This window comes from Erinaceus europaeus, chromosome 10 (assembly GCF_950295315.1).
Source record: "Erinaceus europaeus chromosome 10, mEriEur2.1, whole genome shotgun sequence".
Lineage (NCBI taxonomy): Eukaryota > Metazoa > Chordata > Mammalia > Eulipotyphla > Erinaceidae > Erinaceus > Erinaceus europaeus.
In genome coordinates, this window is record NC_080171.1 from 37,011,189 (window position 1) to 37,028,428 (window position 17,240).

The following is a 17,240-nucleotide window of genomic DNA, read 5'->3' on the forward strand; positions in this document are numbered from 1 at the left end:
AGCCCTCCCCCCCCCCCATGCTCCATTGCTGACACTATGGTCTATTTACATAATCATTGTTTTGCCTGAAAGATCCCCACCATGTTATCCCCTCAGGGTATTGCTAATTCAGTTAAAACCATTGCAACAGTTGCTAAGGATGCTTCCACCTTCCCAGAATGCCTTTTACCTCTCTCCATCCCCTTTCCTAGCCAACCCCATTCCCAACTTGCCACTTCCGGTTTTTACCCTATAAAGCCCACTGCTGTTCCTGGTATCTTTCTCTTTGTCTTCTGCATCTCGACCTGGAGAAGACCTGGAGAAGGGCTGGTGTGCGTAGTGGGAGGCAGCCATTTTGCTAGCTCCACGTGGTCTCAACCCGCTGTGCTCACACCAAACTCTGGGGTGTTTGCATCAATAAAGAATTGTATTACCAGGCCGCCACGAGTTCCTCAAATCTCTCTCTCCGGCGAAGCTAGCCCAGTATTTTCCTTGAAAATGGATGAGTCATTGAAGATGCCTTTAAAACTTAGATCAAAAAGAGCTCTGCTAGTGTTTTCCTTTAAATCTTTGGTGGTTTTACATCAACATCCTTGATCCATTTGTAGCTTACTTTTGTTTGTTGTGCAATGTAGTGGTTCAGTTTCATTCTTCTGTATTTTTTTAACCCAATTTTTCTAACAGCATTTGCTGAAGAGATTATTCTTCCTCCATTTAATATTTTGGGCCCTCTAGTAAAAAACATAGCTATCCAGACATTATTATTTCTGGGCTCTCACTTCTATTCCACTGGTTAGTGCATCTATTTTTGTTTAAATATAAGGCAGTTTTTATTACAATAGCCTTAAAATATAGTCTGAGATTGATACCTCCATTCTTGCTTCTCCTCCTCTTCTTCTCCTTCTCCTTTTCCTTCATCTCAAGATTGTTTTTTGTCAACTCAAGGCATTTTCTAATTCCAGATAAACTTTAAAGACTTTGTTGTGACCCAAATTTCTAAACTCCAATCAGAACACACATTTTTATCAGGCTTTCTTTTCTCCTTAGAAATATTGAGAATATTTTTGTCATGAAAATATTAAATTTAAGTAAGATCACTTTAAGTTCTATCTAGCCAGATACTTGAGTTAGAGAGAAAGGAACCACTTCTATTCAACTCTTAAACTCTCAAGAGAAAAATTAGGGGTGGTCTCTCTCTCATTCTTGAGTTCTTGGCTGAATGCTAATCAGACACAGGAAAGATGGGCAAGGAAAAAAAGAAAATCATTTTATTTTGTGTACAAATAGGCCTGTAGGCAACAGAATCCAGGATCTGACCTGTAAAATGCAGATGCATAAAAAGGATGGTAGACATGGGAGAAAAAGTCAGAGCAAAGAAACCTGAGCTCTGGATACAACACAAAAAGGAATTTGTCTGGTTTGTTCAAGGGTTATCAGGCAGGCTCCCACTGCCAACTACAAGAGACTTAAAGATAACCACAGTATAGGAATAGAAGGGAAAATTTCTCCTACCCTTTTAGGTTCTTTCTGGCTGGCAAATAATCAAATAAATACCAGATTGGTTGACAACAGAAAATACCTCCCAAAATAAGTTTAATAATAACATGTAAGCCTCTGACATATAGAAATCTCAAGAACAACTGAATAGAAAAATATATATCTTTCATTTTGTTTGTTTTTATGGGCACTAGGTCTTCTGAAAGCATAAGTTCATAAGTATCTATCTTTCTCTCCCCCTCTCTGTCTTCCCTTCCTCTCTCCATTTCTCTCTGTCCTATATAACAATAACAACAGTAATAACTACAACAACAACAACAAAAAAAGGCCAACAAAAGGGAAAATAAAATAATAAATATAAAAAAATTAAAATAATAAAGAAAGTAGCTTATAATGGAGGGAATGGGAATACATAGCTCTGTTGGCAGGAACAGTGCAGAGTTACACCTGTTATCTTGTAATTTTGTAAGTCAATATTAAATCACTAATAAAGGGGGTGCAGAGGTAATGCAGACGGTTAAGCTCACTTGGCCTGGGCCTGAAACATAAGGACCAACATAAGGATCGCAGTTTGAGACCCTGACTCATACCTGCGGGGGGTGGGGGAGTGCTTCTCAACTGGTGAAGCAGGTCTGTGTTGGATAGTATGCCAGCTCCCCCTGGCTTCTGCTTAACCATATGCCTATATAGGGATAGATTTAATCCCATTCAAAGCTTTGGTCTATTTACATAAATCACTTTTACATAAAGCACTCCAGGGCATTGGTGGTTCAGTAATAGGATTCTCGCCTGCTCTGCCCCCTCCTTGTCACACTCTGATTTTCACCAGTCACTTTTCTCTCCACCCTCTCTATGTCACATCCTGTTTCCACCCTACTTGGCAAGTATATATAAAGACAGCATTGTGAGTTTTACGGTACTTGAGTTTAGCTTAGCTCGTCTTAGATTGTGCTGCGTCCTGCATGAATAAAGAGATACTGCCTACAGCTCAACCATGAGTCCCTGGTCGTCTGTTACCCGCCCGTGAAGCCAGCCCGGCGAAAACAACCTAGCCTGGCGAAAACAACAGGTCTGCAAGTGTCTATCATTCTCTCCTCCTCTGTTTTTTCTTCCTCCCTCCATTTCTCTCTGTTCTATCCAACAACAATGACATCAATAACAACAACAATAATTACAACAACAATAAACCAACAAGGGCAACAAAAGGGGAAAAAAAGAAAAATAATAAAAATAAAGTCACTAATAAATTTTATTAAAATGTTAAAATTCAAATAAATATGGGAGGGTGTTTTCTTTTCAGGATGGGGAAGTAGGGTGTGGATTGAAGGGGAAGGTCAGCCATGGGAGGTCACCAGAAAAGTAATAGCAAACACCACATTGGTCATCACAGATATTTAAATTGAAGACTTCTCATACACTTTACCATGCTCAAGGATGCACGTTCTAGTCCCTGTTACCAAACTGCAGAGAAGATGCATCATGAATGGAGACATCTACAAATATCTCTCTTTCTCTTCTTGTCTATCCACTTCCTCTCTCTCAATATTTTTGTCTTATCAAATAAAATAAAATAAATTTGAAAAAATGGCCACTGGGAGCAGTGAATTTGCATTTCTACAGCTGAGCTTCAGCAATAACCCTAATGGCAATAAAAAAGTAAATATTTTTTAAAAAGGTACAGCCTTCTCCATTAGAGTTAAAAAGGTTAGGTTGGGAGCTGGGCAGTGGCACAGCAGGTTAAGTGTAAGTGGCGTGATGCTCAAGGAACAGCATAAGGATCAGGTTCGAGCTCAGGCTCCCCACCTGCAGGGGGTTCACTTCACAGGTGGTGAAGCTGGTCTGCAGGTGTCTATCTTTCTCTCCCCCTCTCTGTCTTCCCCTCCTCTCTCCATTTTTTTAGGTCCTATCCAACACTGACGACAGCAATAACAAAAATAACAACGATAAACAAAGTTTAAAAAAGAGAAAATAAAATTGAAAAATAAATATATATATTTTTAAAAAGGTTAGGTCATCTCCCTGCTACAGTGAAGGAGATACCCCAACCAAGGCACGTCTCCCTTGACACATGTAAAATGTCTCTTGTAGAATGTCAGTATGCACTTAGCCTTTAGAGTTCTTCCTGTGAAACTGGTCTTCTGCCAATGATAAATTCTCTGGTGGTGCTAGATTTTTCCCCCACCTGTTAAAAGCATAATTCTTGATATCTGCTATTTCTCACTTTACCTTCATTTCAAAATAATCAGTATGCCACTTTGGCATATCCTGGGGCAACTTTCCTTGGTCTTCACAACTTAACAAAATTTTCATACCCAATGATTTCATGATCATCACACCAATTCATTCAATTTGTCAATCTTTAATCAATGCCTATAATATGTATGGGAGACTTTTCTATACTTAACAAATCTCCAGCCTTTTAATATCTATTTTTCTTTCTCTCTCTCTCTCTCTCTCTCTCTCTCTCTTTCCCTCCTACAGAGCCAGGACCTTGCACATGGACAAATTCATCACTCCCAACTAACATTTATTCAGATGGAAAGATGAAGATAAATCATAGCACTGGAGCTTCTCTCAACGTCCTATCATTCCCATGTAGTGCCAGGACTCTTAGCCCCGATTTTTCTTTTGAAAGTACATTGTGAAGTACTGTTGATTGAGCATATTTTAAGAAAGTTACTGAGCCACAAATGGCACATTTTGTGTTGGTATTAATAATAAAATATCTTTTACCAGTGTTGATATAGGAAGATATGCCTTTCCCGACCTCAAATATTTATCATCTGGTGGTGGGAAATGTTCAGAATTTTACTCCTTTTATCCTATAGTTTTGTTGATATTTCCTATTTTTTATTTTATAAATAAATTAAATTTTAAAAATTAGCTGCTTAATAAACTTTAATGTGAATTTTAAAAAATATTTATCATCAACTGGTGATCAATATTGTACAGGAGGGCCCTGAGGGCAGGGTGAAAATAACCTTTGAGAGAAAGGCATAGTCTAAGGAAGATCTGGTCAATGGCGAGGGTAGAACTTTACTCAATATGTTTTCCTGGGCTATTCTTTGGTAAACTCCCTATCTAACCTTCCCAAAGTCCTCTGTACTAGCTAAGCTATTTAAAGTTGGGGTCTAGGACCACATGGTAAGGAAGTTGTAATTTCTGAATCTCTCCCACGTGCACAGGAGATAGACATATTAATAGTAAATGTCTCTTTACCTTTTATCAATTTTTCTCACTTTTTTGAGTATTTGTCCAAACTTTAACAAACCCAAAGATGTATAAGACAGTATCTTTCTTTTTACTTATTTTTTATGAAAAAGATACAAAGAGAGAAAGATACAGAGAAAGTGACCAGAGCACTACTAAGCTCTGCTTTATGATCTGGAGATTGAACCTGGGGCCTCAGAGCCTTAGGCATTAAATTTTTTAAAAATTATTTATTTATTTATTTATTCCCTTTTGTTGCCTTGTTGTTTTATTGTTGTAGTTATTCTTGTTGTCATCGTTGTTAGATAGGACAGATAGAAATAGAGAAAGAAAGGGAAGACAGAGAGGAGAGAAAGGTAGACACACCTGCAGATCTGCTTCACCACTTGTGAAGTGACTTCCCTACAGCTGGGGAGCTGGGGACTCGAACTGGGATCTTTAAACCAGTCAGTGCACTTCGTGCCATGTGCACTTAACCCGCTGCGCTACCGCCTGACTCCCAGGCATTAATTTTTTTTGCATAACCATATGCTGTCTCCCCAGCCCCAGGACAGTATCTTTCTCCCTCAACAACATTTTCTCTTCCTAAAATTGATGATAATGAAAAATTAGTATAAATATTGTATAGATATTACTATGAAAACTTTATAAATGCATCCTTTTAAGTTTAAACATATATTTTGATAAAAAGAAACAATAAGCTATAAATCTAGGAAAAAAGCTTATCATAATACAGAATTAATCTCACTCTAAATTTATTTATTTATTCATTTATTTTTGCCTCCAGGGTTATCGATGGGGCTTGATGCCTGTACTACAAATCTGTTGCTCCTGGCGGCAATTTTTCCTTTGTTGTTGCTATTGTTATTATTGTTGTCATTGCTGCTACTGCTGCTGCTGTTGTTGGATAGGACAGAGAGAAATTGAGAGAGGAGAGAAAGACAGAGAGAGGAAGAGAAAGACAGACACCTGCAGACCTGCCTAACCTCTTGAGAAAAGACCCCCCCCTGTATGTAGGGAGCCAGGGGCTCGAACTGAGATCCTTGCATATGTCCTTGCACTTCATACTATGTGTGCTTAGCCAGGTGTGCTATGGCCTGGCCCCTATATTTATTTTGTGTGACACAGTGACTTACTATAAGTATGGGGAGTCCTTAAAAAAATAAAATGGAAATACCTAGTGGTCTGCCAAAACAACTCCTAGACATATATCCAAAATACATGAAAACACTATTTCAAAAAGATATATGCACCCGTATGTTTATAGTTGTACTAGTCACAATAGTCAAAATTAAGAATCAGACAAACTGAGTATTTGGAGGTGACTAAATGTAGAAATTACAGCACACACATTCAATGGAATACTATTCACAGGCACAAAATGTACAGGACCAGCAGTATTTATAATTATGCTAAATAAAATAAGATGAAAGACAACTACCTGGTAGCTTCAATCATATGTGCAATACAGATACTTAAGGCAAAGGTATTTGCAATAAAAGTAAGAGATTCTGTGAAAACTATAGTGGTAATTGGTCTGGTCTGTGATCAGGTAGTGGGTATGGATATATATCCCTAGAAATCTTATAATGTATACACCAATATTAAATCAAAATTAATAATCTAATGAAATATTCAGTCTGCTGGTTAATGACTCAGGACTCCAAAAGCCCTTCTAATTTCCTCAGTGATTAAACAACAGAAGCATCTTTTAATGTAACATTAAAGATTTACACTCAGTGTGGGAAATAGCTTCAGAATCATAAATGTGAAATAGGTGCCCTTGTTATTCTTATCTAAATTATACCCTTTCCTACACACCTGGTAGTATACATCTCATCCATTTGTCTCATCCTGGATTATATCCTTTTATGATAAACCAAAAATCTACTAAGGAAATTGTTTCCTAAAGTCTTATGAGTTCCTTCAGCAAATTAATTAAATTTTTAAATTTAATTTAAGTTAGTTAAATAAATTAAATAAAATCTCATTCATAGCCAGTCAGAAGTACAGGTAATAATCTCAACTTGCAATTGGTATGTAAGGAATGGTGTGATCAGTCTTTTAGAACCAGACTATCGACCTATGGGATCTGATGACAATTCCAGGTAGATAATGTCAAAGGAGTTAAATTAAATTATAGGCCACTCATCTGATATCATAGTATTGTTTGATGTGTGGAAAACCCACACATCTGCTGTCAGAAGTAGTTGACGGTAGAGCAGAAGCATACAAATAAGTTCTTGGAACTTATATGGTAGGAGAATTATAAAAAGTAAATTAAAACATTATTTATCTAAATATCTGATATTTAAAATAACCATATGTAGCACACACACACACATAAACTCTGTGTTGATAATAATAAATAACCTTGCTCCTTACATCAGTATATACCTGATTTAAGAGATAATACTCCATAAATAAAATTGTATGTGACAAATGATTCTGATGAAGATAGGAAAGGTAAGAGCTTACTACTCTAAGAAGTGTTATGTAAAAGACACTAGTTTGTTTTGTTCATGAGTCTGTCTGTGTGGAACTTACAATTTTCTCAGTGAACACAGATAAAGGAAAAGCAGTCAATTATGGGGAGGGTTTCTAATAATCTAGACAAATTCAAAGAAATTCACATACTCCAATTGATCCAAAAATACTTGTTTTATCCATGTTGTTCAAAACTGTGCATTGTGAGGAAGACAAATACATAAAACATGCTTGAAAGTATTCAGATTCATCATTTTTCCCACCCAGTTTGCAATTCAGTCACCGTCTACTGATAGCACACCTGGCTGAGCACACACATTACTATGGGTGGTAAGGTGTCCTTGCTCCCCACCTTCAGGGGAGAAGCTTCACAAGCAGTGAAGCAGGTCTGCAGGTATCTGTTTCTCTTACCCTCTCTATCTCCCCCTCTCTCTCAATTTCTTTTTGCTCTATCAAGTAAAATAGAAAGAAAAGAATGACTGTCAGGGATTGTGGGTTTGTTGTACAGACACAGAATCCCAATAATCTGGTGGCAATACAAAAAGAAAGAAAGATAAGAAAAAAAAAAGAAATCTCAGTCATGAGCAGGCATATTGCTTACTGTCTTCTCAAACACATCTCAACCACGTTCTCATATCCCTTTCTTATGACTCCAAGTACCATCCACTACCTTTTATTATTTATGCAATCAGCTGCTTTTCTGACAATATTTGCCTTCTTGATCAAGAAACGTATGCTTAAGTATACTGATTTAATAAGGTGCAACACCAATAAGATATAACACAAAAATTTTCCACATGAACCATCAAGTACAGAAGAAACTAATAATGGATATCACCAATGTATAACTTAAGTAAAGTAACATTTCCCCCCATATTTTACTATAATAAGTAAGAACTAGACTCATGGCAAGTCCTCTCAGGTAAAACCTATCCCCGTTACACTGAGGTGAAGGGTCACATTTACAAACCATCCCCATGTAGGAACACTTACTATCAAAATGTACTGACATGTCAGGGCCAGCAAGATAGTTCACCTGACTGCTTTGTCACATATCTGACCCAAGTACCAGTGAGGCCCCAACCAAACTGTGGGAAGTTCTGATGCTGTGGTGTCTTTCATTCTTTCTATCGGTAAGCTCAGTGGTAAAGCTCTTGCATGTTAGAAAAATAAACTACACAAAAATCTTTCTAGCCTTTCAGACTCAAAGATGATATATATCCCCAAAGGTATCCAAAAAACAACAAAACTAAAAATACATGTTCATATATCTAAATATATTAAGAAAAAAATTATATTAATAATTTATCATTATTTAATAACTGTTATTAAGTAATAATCATTCATTAATGACAGATTTTAATAATATAGAATAGAATGATGCAATATATAATAACTTTAAAAAGTGGATTGGGAGTATACAAGAGGTAGTGAAAAGGAGTTAAACTGCTCGCATTTATTAAACGTTTATTTTTGTGGAACCAGGGTCTTGTGTACATGTGCTATTTCACTGGCTTATGGTGGTACGTAGGATTGAACCTGAGACTTTGAAGCCTCAGGCGTGACAGTCTGTTTGCATAACCATTGTGCTATGCTCTGAGGTCATTTTTTCATTTAGTGAAAGACACACACAAAGAAAGGTAAAGACAGACACCATATCACTAGATCTTTCTCCAATGCCTTCACAGTTCCCACGTGGTCCAGGACAACTGGTGACCATTTCACATGGCAAGGAACACACCCTACCCAGTGAGCTAATTCTCTAATCTTTATATTGCTTACCCTTCATAATAGTAAGCAAGCTTTGTGCAGTTATAAATAGGAATTTAAAATGAGTCTACTGTTTTAAAATATGATGATGAGAAACATTAGCTCGAATAGCAAGCTAGAGTGAAAATAGATATAGTTTAGGGACAGGAGTGAGTATGAACATGCTGAAGTATAATGGGAGGGAACTGACTTCACACTGTACACTCCTCTGTACTATTTGGGCTCTCTTTAAAAAGAGATCAATTTCTTCACCACAAGGTCATGAATGTACTCCCTTGCCTGGTTTTCTTTATCTTCTTCTTCTTATTAAAGTAGAGACAGAAAGGTGGGGGGGGGGGGGTTGGAGAGTGGGAGTGTCCTGGGCCACCACAGCACCAACGCTTCCTCCAATACAGTAGGGGACAGGCTCAAATCTCAGCCCAGCACATGGAAAAGCAGCACACTACTCAAGTAAGCAATTTTGCCAGACCTGCCTGATTTTCTTTAACAATATTAGAGAAAAACAAGGTAGTTTCAGCAACTGTGAGGTAGTTGGAAGATGACCAGCACAGACAACAGATTCAGAAGTTTTGAAAATAAGTTTTAACTTGCAATGCAATACCAAATTTGTCAGTTAATTTCTCTTAGCTTTAGTTTATTTTGTGTAAAGCCATCAAACTACCATTTACATTTGTTGCAAGAATTAATGGAGGTGACAAAAAGATTCATTTTTATTGTAAATGATGCAGTGTTTAGTATAATAATCCACATATCACTGGTCTTCCACATTCCTTGTTTGTTGGCCCTCACTGCAGCTATCTGACGCTGCTTATTTGTTTGTTGGATAGAGACAGAGAGAAATTGGGAAAGAAGGGGAAGATAGAGAAATACCTTAGCATTACTTCACTGCTCATAAAGCTCCCCCACCCCCATCCCCACCCCCCCCACACATGGGGACTGAACCCACCCATGTCCATCTGGTGCTGCTTCTGACCTCTCATTTCCTATACCTCCTTCAAAACAGTTTTCTCAGCTCAGTCATAACACTGCTATTCTTTGGTTTTCTGATATAATATAGTAACATCAAGAAAATGACTACTTTTCTTTAGCAGTTCACTTCACATATGTGCTAAGGGGAAAAAAAGTTCTATTTGTTTTCATTCTAAGTGACTGACTATGCCTAGATGAAACACAACTATGAGGGCCTGAAAGGTTAATTCTGCCCCCCACCCCTCCATCCCTCCCTTATACAAAGAGTTGGGCATTGGTTTGAATTAATGACCATAAAGGCTTTTAAAAGTCATCTAACCAGTAAGTCATGAATTGCAGCCTACTTATCTGAACACAAAAGCTGACTGACTTCTTAAGAGTGGTTAAGTGGAAGTTATTGATGAGTTCCTGAGTGAGATCTGACATCAAGCTTTAATTATACCTTAAAAGGCAGGAAAATGGAAAATGAAGGCTAATTCAATTGAACAGCTGATCACTAAGCAATAATCACAACAACAAAAATGTATTTGTTTCACCCAAGTACTGCCCACATAGAAAATTGTTATTGGTAATTAGATTCAAGCTACATTCCTTAGTATATTTTATTTGGAATGAGAGATACTTTATTCAACCTATTTTAAAATGTGCTTGCATAGACATGCCAGCTGGGATTTCCTTAAAATGTAAGAGTGGGGGTGGGGGCGAGTGGTAGTGCAGCGGATTAAGCACATGTGGCACGAAGCGCAAGAACCAGCATAAGTATCCTGGTTCGAGCCCCCGGCTCCCCACCTGCAGGGGAGTCGTTTCACAGGTGGTGAGGCAGGTCTGCAGGTGTCTGTCTTTTTCTCTCCTTCTCTGTCTTCCACTCTATTTCTCTCTGTCCTATCCAACAATGATGACATCAATGACAATAACAATACTAACTACAACAACAATAAAACAGCAAGGGCAACAAAAGGGATAATAGTTTTTGTTTTTTTTTTTAAATGTAAGAGTGGGACTGAAGAAACTCTAATGTTACTTCAATTCTCCTTAGGACATTAATCTACAACCCTAGGGCAGCAGTGCCTATACTAGAAAGAGAGTGAGTTATCAAAGACTCATATCCTTGAATTATATTCCCAGGAACCACAATGATCAAACACATTAAAAGTATATTTAGCATATCAATATTTATTCAAAATTCACCTATGTCTTCAAATTTTACTCATTAGAAAACATAGGTGTGGGTTGCCTATGTGCTTATAGTTGACCATTCTTCCAGGTAAACCTACTTTTATTAAATTTTAAAAAATTGTCTTAAAATGGCCACAAATTCAGCAAATTCTTGGCAAGGTGGCCATAAATTTTGAATGTCAATCCATATGATTTTGCCAGTACTCAACTACATTTTCCTGCAAATATGATAATGCCATAAGGGTCTATCTAACAATACAGACAAATTATAGGTTAGATTTCTTTAATTCTTGAATTATTTACAGGGACACTTCCTGGTAAAAGGAATTCAGAGTCATTTCCTTTGAGATGAATATTATAAATTCCTGTTAATTCATGTGATTATGCCCTTCTGCAAAAGCAATTTCTAACAAAGGAGTGTTGCACTAAAAAACATTACCAGTAGCTATCCCTCTGAAGATAAGCTAATTTTTCTACTTTATATTTTGCCATATTTTCCAAATTTCCACAATGAGCAAGTATTTAAAAAGAAGAAACATGCTGCTGGAAGGATTAAAGGGAGTTGAATATTAAATGTCACATTAAAATCTGAAGACTAAGTTATATAATAAATAGGCCTATTCTGAGAGACAAAATACCTACGAATAATTCTGAAAAATGACTTGTTTATTACCACTACCACCCCCAATTTCTCCTCCGTTTGACAAGTAGTCAGGGTAGTTGACACTTCCAGTTTCACTTGAACTGATTTGTGACACTTATTAGTCAACCAATTTAGGAGCACAACGTGCTTTGGTGGTCTAATGCCACCTCTGGTCACATATTAACCTCATTTTGGCTTAAATGCTCCATTTAAATGGGAAACCCTATCCAGCTGGCAGGGGAATAGCACTTGCTTTAAATTGGATATTATTCTGAATTACAGTCAACTCTGTAATTCAGTGTGATGTGGCTGCTAAAAAGCCAAGGATCTTAGACTGCGTTAATAAAAGTATAATTTCTGGTTTATGGGAGGTAATCGCCTTTCTATATTCTGATCAAACCACATCTGGAGTGTTATGTTCAATTACAGGTCAACATTTTAAGAACCATAAAAAATTAAAATATGACCAGAAAGGAAAATCAGTATGGGGAAGAGACTAAAAGTCACTCTAATTTTTTGAGGAACAGGCAGTAGAAACTGACTAGAGGAATGGAGACAACAGAATAGCTGTCTCCAAATATTGGAACTGGTGGAATATAAATGAGAAATACATTCCTGTATTGTTCTGAAGCAATCTGAATTCAGGTTTTTGATGACCATGAGATGTTAAATGGTGCGTTGTTTGTATCTCTTTATGACTGAGATCATGAAAGGCTGAGAATAAGCCATTAAGTGACAGTTAACTCCACTTTCCAGAGTTGATGGAGCATCTTAGGTTTGCTTGTAAAGGAGAATGCTGAAGAACAGTTTGGTAGATCTAACACTATTGAGACTACAAAAGAATTATTATTGTAGTTTATGAGAATATATATATATATATATATATATATATATATATATATATATATATATATATATATATTTGAGAGAGAGAGAAGTTGGAGAGCAGTAGTATTTACCCTATCCTGCAAGGACAGTGGGTGTTAACTTTTCATGGGAAGAAGAGTGAGGTAGGTAGGAGTGCTCAGAGACCTTGAATTGTGTCTCTAAAATATGATACATAAAAAGAACCTCACCAAAAAGAGCCCACAGATGGATGACTGGCCAATGAATCAATCTAACCAACAACAGAATAAGAAGGGATTGTGCTGCTTAACACCAGGTTTTTCAGGTAGAACAGTGTGTAAGTATGTGCTGCATACAGGTGCTTCAAAGACATAGAAATAGAGGCTGAAACATATATAGCCGACCACTGAGCACACAACAATGGAATAAAGAATTGTGTTCCCTCCCCACTCCAGATCTCCTCTATCTCTCCTCCGCGTCACAGCCCAACACTGTCCTAGTAGGAAGATAAATTTTACCCACAGAGTAGATATTGGCCGTGCAAAACAGAAAATCATGTTAGAATTAATTTAGAAGGCATTTGTCCAAGAAAGTGAGCATGTGAGACTCCAAGAGGATCTATATTGATTAAATCGTCAGATGTCTAGAAAGTTCTGAGTGATCAACTAGAGCAAATATATCCTGTACTAGCAGAAGTGCAAGTATGAAATTCCCATTATTGGAGGGACTTCGGGAGGCAGGGCTATGGAGCAGCAGTATCTGTGTTTCTCTCCTCTCCTCTCCTGGGTCAACTAGGAACATCTAAGGAGACCACCTGGGACCACAACAAGCCATGACTTTGGGAACCCACTAAAACACTGGTGTTTGGAAACACATGTGGCTTGTGGGAAGAGGGGAGCCTAAGGAGAGATTCCTGGGGCAACAGCCCATATCTACTCGAGAGCAGCTGGTAATAGTCTGGCAGTTTACCAGTTCGGTTGAGACACCACCTCCAGTCTGTTTTACTAACAAAAAGACTGATGAAGGGAGGAGAGGACTTTCCTAAGGCTCACCAAATGAAACTGTGAGTCTCCATCACTACTGCCACTTGGAGGCTGGAACAGCAGGTGGGAAGCCCCGTACTGACATTGGGGAGCAGAGAAGTGTCCCAGAAACTCAAGAGATACCTGGTGGTTTAGAGGTGGGGCTATATAGTGAGACTCTTTCCACACTGTTCTCCTGATGAATTGGGGAGACATGGTGAATAACTGCCACAGAAACCACAGAGTAAAAACATGACTTGTTTGTAAACTCACAAGGCCAAGCACTTTCAGCTTGGCTCTGGTTGCTGGAAGAGCAGCTAAATTGAGCCCGGTGCTTTGGATCCTCTCCTCGGCACATAGAAATCTATGTGCATAACCACTGTGTTATCTCTACCCCAACCTGATTTATCTCTTGGTCAGAAGTGAGTGATTAAACTAAGAAGCCTACTTACAGTTAAAAAGCCATCAGGCTTCCATAGCCTACAGGGAAGAAAAAGAACAAAAGAGGTTTTAACAGCCACTGTGCTACTACTCAGAGATTAAGATAATATTGAAACACCAGTTAGTTTCCACAACTGTAAACTCTTTAAGTACCTTACTTAGGCACAAGTCAAATCAGGCAAGAGTAACCAATATTTGAAAAGTACTGAGAGAGGGACCTCATAACATACTATATGGAATGGGTCAAGAAGAAATATTAGAGAAATGAACCAGGAAAAAAATCTACCTAAAAGTCCCCAAAGGTTGAAGCACAGAACAATGAGGCCAACATCCAAACACTAGTTAAAGAAATACTCACAGTAGTGAGTAAAGAGTTTGAAAGAATTGTCATCAGAAATAGGGAAACAACAAATGAGACTCTGGAAGAAAACACTAATTATCTCAAGGTAATTAGAGAGCTGAAAGCTCAAAATAGCTGAGCTAAGAACACAAATAGCTGAACAAGCTAATACAGTATGAAAACAGGGTAACAAACCAGTGGAACTACAGAAATGGAGAGAGAGAGAGAGAATAGAATAAATGAAGCTGAAAACAGAATAAGCAAGATTGAGGATGAATTAGAGAAAGCTAAGAAAGAAGTAGGAGATCACAAAAAAAGATCAAGAGATATTGAAAACAATAACAGAGACATATGGGATGACTTAAAATAAATATACAAATTATAGGCCTACTAGAGAAAGAGAGGGAAGGAGGGGAAGAAATCATTCTACAGGACATAATAGCTGAGAAGTTCTCTAATCTAGACAGCATAAAAGACATAAAGGTTCAAAAAGCCCAGAGGGTCCCAAACAGAATTGACCCAGACTTAAGGACAATGAGACACATAATATTTAGAATGAAAATGAATAAGCATAAATAAAGGATCCTGAAGGCTGCAAGAGAAAAACAGAGTCACCTACAGAATAAAACCCATAAGATTAGCACCAGATTTCTCCACACAAATACTACAACCAGAAGGGAAAGGCAAGATAACTATCGAGTGCTCAATGAGAAAGGCTTTCAATCAAGATTAGTGTATCCTGCTAGACTGTCACTCAGACAAGATGGAGGCATAAAAGCCTTCTCAGACAAGCAATAGTTGAAAGAATCAACTATCACCAAGCCTGCCCTGAAAGAAGTTCTGAAAGGTCTCCTATAAACAGTCAGACCACCATAAATAAGCCATATATCAGAACACTCTAAAAATCTACAATAATGGTGTTAAAATATCTTAAATCTATGATGTCAATAAATATCAATAGCCTGAATTCACCTACTAAAAGGCACAGAGTAGGAAGATGGGTCAGAAACCACAATCCAACAATATGCTGTCTACAGGAAACCCACATAATTCAACAAGACAAACACAGACTCAAAGTGAAAGGATGGAAAACTATCATATAAGCTATCTACAAATTTAATGCTATCCCCATCAAGATCTCAGCCACATTTTTAGGAGAATAGAACAAAAGCTACAAATGTGTATCTGGAACCAGAAAAGACCTCGAATTGCCAAAGAAATATTGAGAAGAACAAAACTGGAGTCATGACACTCCCATATCTTAAATTATATTATAAGGCCATTGTAATAAAAAAATGCTTGGTGCTGAACATGAATAGACACACTGACCAGTGGGATAGAACTGACAGCCCTTCTAGAAGTAAGCCCCACACCTATGGATATCTAATCCTCAACAAGGGAGCACAGACTATTACATGGGGAAAGATGTGTCTCTTCAAAAAATGGTGTTGGAAAAAATGGTTTGAAACATGCAGAAGAATGAAACTGAATCACTATTTTCCACCAAATACAAAAGTAAATTCCAAGTAATTCAAGGACTTGGATGTTAGACCAGAAACTATCAGATAATTAGAGGAAAATATTGGCAGAACTGTTTTCCGCATAAATTTTATAGACATCTTCAATGAAAAAATCCAATTACAAAGAATATTAAGTATAAACCTATGGAACTACATCAAATTAGAAGCTTCTGCACAACAAAAGAAACCACTACCCAAACCAAGAGACTCCTCACAGAATGGAAGAAGATCTTTACATGCCATACATAAGACAAGAGTTTAATAACCAAAATATATAAAGAGTTTGCCAAACTCCACAATGGAAAGCAAATAACCCCATCCAAAAATGGGGAGAGGACATGGACAGAATATTCCCCACAGAAGAGATCCAAAAGGCCGAGAAACACATGAAAAAATGCTCCAAGTCTTTGATTGTCAGAGATATGCAAATAAAGACAACAATGAGATACCACTTCACTCCTGTGAGAATGTCATACATCAGAAAAGGTAGCAGCAGCAAATGCTGGAGAGGATTTGGGGTCGAAGGAACCCTCCTGCCCTGCTGGTGGGAATGTAAATTGGTTCAACCCCTGTGGAGAGCACTCTGGAGAACTCTCAGAGGCTAGAAATGGACCTACCCTATGATCCTGCAATTCCTTTCCTGGGGATACATCCTAAGGAACCCAGCAGACCCATCCCAAAAGATCTGTGTATACCTTTGTTCTTGGCAGCACAATTTGTAATAGCCAAAACCTGGAAGCAAGCCAAGTGTCCAACAACTGATAAGTGGCTGAGCAAGTTGTGGTATATATACACAATGGAATACTACTCTGCTATTAAAAATGGTGACTTCAGTGTTTTCAGCCGTACTTGGATGGAGCTTGAAAAAATCATGTTAAATGAAATACGTCAGAAACAGAAGGATGAATATGGGATGATTTCACTCTCAGGCAGAAGTTGAAAAACAAGATCAGAAGAGAAAACACAAGTAGAACCTGAACTGGAGTTGGCATATTGCACCAAAGTAAAAGACTCTGGGGGGGGGGGTACTGACCCAAAAAGGATGACAGAGGACCTAGTGGGGGGTTGTATTGTTATGTGAAAAACTGAGAAATGTTATGCATATACAACTATTGTATTTACTGTAGAATATAAAACATTAATCCCCCAATAATGGGAAAAAATTTTAAAAAAGGAATTCCTAGATATAGCTAATCAGTAGAGGCCAAGAATAAAGGAAAGAATCACTTTATACATTCTTCAACCTCAACTTGTAATTGAATTGTGATACTACCCGTTAGGTAATCACTTTCCTGAGTCTTTAAGCTTCTCTTTCTTTTACCAGATTTATTTCACAAAAT